The sequence below is a fragment of the Bubalus kerabau genome, chromosome 1 (genome assembly GCF_029407905.1).
Source record: "Bubalus kerabau isolate K-KA32 ecotype Philippines breed swamp buffalo chromosome 1, PCC_UOA_SB_1v2, whole genome shotgun sequence".
NCBI classification, from domain to species: domain Eukaryota; kingdom Metazoa; phylum Chordata; class Mammalia; order Artiodactyla; family Bovidae; genus Bubalus; species Bubalus kerabau.
In genome coordinates this window covers 9,601,016-9,607,052 of record NC_073624.1, presented here as the reverse complement: position 1 = coordinate 9,607,052, position 6,037 = coordinate 9,601,016, and positions in this window count along the sequence as shown.

Here is a 6,037-nt window from a genome sequence, read left to right as displayed (position 1 = left end):
TGCAGTCTTGCTCTTCTCTGATCCACCCTCCATACCACAGTCAGCGTGATACTTCTAACACCCAAATTTCACCATTTTGCATTTCTCTCTCTCTTTTTTAAAGTATTTATTTATTTTGGCTGCACCAGGTCTTAGGTGCAGCATGTGGAATCTAGTTCCCTGACCAGGGCTCAAACCCAGGTCCACTGCATTAGGAACTCAGTCTTAGCCACTGGACCACCAGGGAAGTCCCTCCCTTCCTCTCTTTAACAACTGCTTCCCTCCCTCCACAGTTGCCCATTGCCTACCAAATGACATCCAGATGCATGGCCTGGCATTTGAGGCTGGCCCCCACCATGGTGTGGCCTGTGGGCACCTCCATCTCCTCTGTGCTTTATGCCCAAGCCACCCCAGCTCTCATGGCTCTCCACACACTCCATGTCGTTCCTCACCTCCCTGCATCCTTTCTGCCCACATTCTGCCTCTAGCCATCCCTCCTTTTGACTCTAGTAGCCCATACATTTTTGGTCTTCTCTTGCACACGTTGGGATTCTGTCACTTGCAACCAGAAAAGTCCTCTGTACTTCCTTCGCATCCAGGGCACGTGCCTGTCACTGCTCTTCTCCACTGTTTTCTACTTGACTTTAGTTCCCCATCCTTCCCCGTGAGCTTCCTGAGAGCAAGGACTTTGTTTTGTTCATCTCCACATTGCTGTGTTTCACTCAGGACCTAGCAGAGAGTAGGTGCTTAGTAAATGTTTCATAAATAAATGAAGTAGATAGGATCCTACCCTGCTTCTTCAGACTCAGCTCACATTGATCCCCAAGATCCAGCCTATGTTCTGGCTTTACCCTTTCATGCACTGCCCCTGCTGTTTAGGATGGTTAATGATGGACACCCTGGAATCAGCAATTGCATTGGCTGCAAGTCATAGATAATGGAAAAATCGTGATTTAAGATGACATACATTTGTTATTCTTACAGTTCTGGAGTCAGAAGTCTGAAATGGATCTCAGTAGGCTAAAATCAGGTGTCCCCAGAGTTGTGTTCCTTCCTGAGTCTCTGCAGAAGGCTATTTCTTTCCCTTTTCCAGTTTCTAGAGACTTCCTGTCTTCTTCTGACACGGACTCTTCAGCCTCTTTATTTCTGAGGACCCCAATGATTACCTTGCGCCCAACCAGATAATCCTCATTAATCTCTTTATCTCATGGTCATCTGATTAGCAACATTAATTCTATCCACAAACTTGTTTCCCTCTGCCACATGAGAACATAGTCACAGGTCCTGGAGGATCACGATGTGGACATCTTTGGGGGAGAGGCATTATTTTATTCCCTATAGTCAGTATGGGTAAAATTTTCACACATAATTGGAAAGAATGTCTATTCTGTAGTTGCTCTGTTAGGCCAAGTCTGTTTACCATTTTGTTCAGATGTTCTATCAGTTCAGTTCAGTCTCTCAATTGTGTCCGACTCTTTGCGACCCCATGGACTGCAGCATGCCAGGCTTCCCTGTCCATCACCAACTCTTGGAGCTTGCTCAGACTCATGTCCATCAAGTCAGTGATACCATCCAGCCATCTCATCCTCTGTCGTCCCCTTCTCCTCCTTTCCCAGCATCAGAGTCTTTTCAAATGAGTCATTTCTTCACATCAGGTGGCCAAAGTATTGGCACTTCAGCTTCAACATCAGGACTGATCTCCTTTAGGATGGACTGGTTTGCTCTCCTTGCTGTCCAAGGGACTCTCAGGAGTCTTCTCCAACACCACAGTTCAAAAACACCAATTCTTCAGCACTCAGCTTTCTTTGTAGTGCATTGGAAGGACTGATGTTGAAGCTGAAACTCCAATACTTTGGCCACTTGATGTGAAGAGCTGACTCATTTGAAAAGACCCTGATGCTGGGAAAGACTGAGGGCAGGAGGAGAAGGGGACGACAGAGGATGAGATGGTTGGATGGCATCACCGACTCGATGGACATGGGTTTAGGTGGACTCTGGGAGTTGGTAATGGACAGGGAGGCCTGGTGTGCTGCGTTTCATGGGGTCGCAAAAAGTCGGACACAATTGAGCAACTGAACTGAACTGAACTCACATCCATACATGACTATTGGAAAAACCATAGCTTTAACTAGACAGACCTTTGTTGACAAAGTAATGTCTCTGCTTTTTAATATGCTGTCTAGGTTAGTCATAGTTTTTCTTCCAAGGAGCAAGCGTCTTTTAATTTCATGACTGCAGTCACCATCTGCAGTGATTTTGGAGCCCAAGATAATAAAGTCTGTCACTGTTTCCATTGTTTCCCCATCTATTTGCCATGAAGTGATGGGACCAGATGCCATGATCTTAGTTTTTTTAATGTTGAGTTTTAAGCCAACTTTTTCACTCTCCTCTTTCACTTTCATCAAGAAGCTCTTTAGTTCTTTTTTGCTTTCTGCCTTAATGGTGATGTCATCTGCCTATCTGAGGTTATTGATATTTTTCCTGGCAATCTTGATTCCAGCTTGGGCTTCGTACTGAAATTTTTTTTCTGCTAGCCCTATAAATCATTTAGATAGGTATGTTAAAATATCTCACTACAATTATGGATTTGTCAACTTTTCCTTTTGTTTCTATCAATTTTTACTTTATATAACTATAAAGCTGTGTTGACACACACATGCAAATTTATAATTATCTCTTCCTAAGAGACTGACTCTTTACCATCATGAAATGGGCCTTCTATCTCTAGCAGTGCTTCTTGGCTTTAAGTCTACTTTGAGTATAGCCACATCAACATACTTTGTTCATTTATTTGCTTTTGGCTGAGCTCTGTGGCATGTGGGACTGAAGTTCCCTGACAAGGGCTGGAACCCAAACAGCCTGCATTGAAGCTCAGAGTCTTAACCACTGGACTGCCAGGAAAGTCCCTAGACAAAATTTCTTTGAATTAGTGTTTGCATGGTGCATATTTTTCTATCCTTTTACTTTCAACCTTTCTATAGACTTAAAGTCCAATTTGACAATATTAATATTTTCATTGGAATATTTATCTTTTCACATTTAATTAACCACTGATGTTCAATTTAGGTTTAAATCAATGACTTCACTATTTTCTACTTATCCTTCCCTTTCTGTGTTCCTTTTTCTTTTTTGCCTTTTCTGGCCTTCTTTGGATTTTTATTATTCTATTTTATTCTCCTATAGTTAACTTGTTAGTTACATTTTTTTTTTTACAATCCTTTTACTGATTACCCTAGGAGAATTCAATATTGATACTATGCTTGTTAAAATCAAACATAAAATTAATACTTTAACTATTTCCAGGACCATGCAGACATTAGGATATTTTAGCTGCATTTACCCACTTTTTAATTCTGTTGCTGCCATGAATTTTAAAGCTCACGAGACATAATTTTTTCCCAATCAATATTAACTTAGATTTATCCACATATCCCCCCTCTCCTTTGTTCTTCATTGGAATTTCCGTATTTCCTTTTCCTTTCCATTTTCCCCTTGTCCCTAAAGCAGTCTGTCCTTTAAGAGAAACTTTGTTGATAACAAAAAGCCTTGGTGATAAATATTCTGGGTTTTTTTTTTTTTTGTCTGAAAACATCTTTTTGTCATCTTCCTTGTGGGATCTTAGTTCCTCCACCACTGATTGAACCCAAGCCCCAGCAGTGACAGCGTGGAGTCCTAACCAGTGACTGCCGGGGAATTCCCAATGTCATCTTCATTTTTGAAGGGTCTTCAGTGAATGTGGAATTCTAGGGTGGCAATTACTTCCTTTCAGCATTTTATTGTCTTCCTTTTTCCATCCCTTCTCTTGAGAAGTTAGCTGTTGCTCTGGTCGTTGCTCCTTGGAAGATCATGTATCTTTTTTCTCTGGGACCTTTTAAGAATTTGTCTTTGATTTACAGCTGTTTCACTATCAAAGTCCCAGTTACGGTTTTCTTTGTGTTTCCCACCCTTGAAGTTCCCTGAGATTCTCTTTCTTTCTTTTGGCTTGCTGGGTCTTCGTCGCTGCGCGCGGCTTTCTCTCGTTTCGGTGAGTGGGAGGCCCTCTGCAGTCGCTGCGCAGGCTTGTCATCGCAGCGGCTTCTCTTGCTGCGGATCACGGGCTCTAGGGCGCGTGGCCTTCAGTAATTGTGGTGCAAAGGCTTAGCTGCCCCATCGTGTGGAATGTTCCTGCACTAGGGATGGAAAGTGTGTACCCTTGGAAACATTGTCTATTCAGATTTGATTTCTGCCCTATTTGCTCCCTCCCTTTCTGGAGCTCCTCATATTAGAGCTTTTCATTACTTTCCATATGAGTCTTGTGCCTTTTTCCCCCCTGTACTTTCTGTTCTTTCCCCTCCGTCTTCATTAAGGATTATTTCTTTTGAGATCGCTGATGGAGTGCACGATTCCTTCTTCAGCTGTGTTTGATCTGCTGTTAGACCTATTTATTAAGCTCATAAGTTCAGTTAATGTATCTTTCAGTTCTGGAATTTTCATTAGATTATTTTTTAGTTTACAATTCTCTTTCGAAATTCTATTTGCCATCTGAATTCTTAGATATATTAACCATGATTATTTTCAAAGCGTGGGTCTCATAACTCCACTATAAGAATCTCCTATAGAGATTTATTTAAAATTAGACTTTTAATTTTGAGACAATTATAGATTCACATTAAATTGTAAGAAATAATAGAAAGAGCCTATGTTCCCTTTTTAGTTACCATCAGTGGTAACACCTTGCAAAGCTATAGTACAGTTTTATTACCAAGATACATTGATACACTATTATTCCAATTTCCACAGCTTTCCTTGTACTCATGTGGATGTGTGTGGATGTGTTCATATGTGCCTGTCTTGAATATAGTGTATTTATTTACTTCCGTGCAACTCTATCACATGTGTAGGGCTATTGGCCCTTAAAAATTTTTTTTCACTCTTGATTTTCAGTCATTCAGTTTTGTCTCCAGATATGTCTGATCATTTCTTATGTACTGCCAGACCTCACGTGGCAAAAATATGTGAGTTTGGATGATGCTGTCTTCCTCCAGAGAGAATTTCCTAGCTGGAAAGGAAGAAACGCCCCTTGGAGACCTCTGACCATGAATGTAAAATGAGAGTCAGCGCACATCAGAGCCCTGGGCTTTTCCCCATCAGTGTTCAGATGTGCAGGTGCTGGCAGGAAGCAGGTGGACAGCGGGATCTAACCACGGTTGGATGGTGCCAGTTGAGTGGGACAGAGGGAAAGAGGGTGTTGTAGGTAAACCAGTGGAAGAGAGGATAAACAAAGCAAATCTGCCTGCAGCTTCATTTTGCTCAGTGCTAAGTAATGAAAAGCAATGTTTTAAAACAAATCTGGATTCGTTCTGGAGTAGAATGCAGAAAGCACAGGAGATTTTCAGATTACTCAGTGCACTTCAAACATGGTTTTCCTGTTTGAAGTGCTGCTTCCAGCTATACCCTTTGCTTCATGGGGGTGAATTCCTCTTGTTGGAAGTTTGGGAAACTTTGGAAAAGCCTGAGAAGGCTGTTCTGCTGGTGTGACTTCCTGTAACCCCAGACTGGCCCCCTGGCATTTCCCAGGGACCATCTGAGGACAAGGTCTAACTAGGAGCAGTGACAATATTGATGGGGCAGGAGGGTGGAGGCTGTGCCCCTGAGGTGGTCTGCATGGAGAGAGCTGGGGACCAAGTCAAGACCTCTCAGGGATGGGTTGAGCCCTGGAGGGGTGGGTGGGGGTAGCAGACCCTGACGCTGAGAGTCAGTCTAGTCTCTGACGCAAGTCACAGGGGTCCAGGTAGACCGTTGAAATACAACAGGGCTCCTCCCACTCCACCACCCCATCTCCCCAGGACCCCAAGGGATGCTCTGGGGACCCAGGCAAGTAATTCAGGCAGATTGGGTCTCAGGGAACAAGTCAGGAACTGGGATCCCGTAACTGGGGCACGAGGTGGGGATGAGGTGTTAGGAATGAGGCCAAAGCCCAGTTATCAGAACTGGGACACTTTCCATGTGGGACCCGTGTTCTTTACATCCTTCCTGCAGAAATCCTGGAAACAGGGGTGTGTCTGTCCCTGGGACCTGG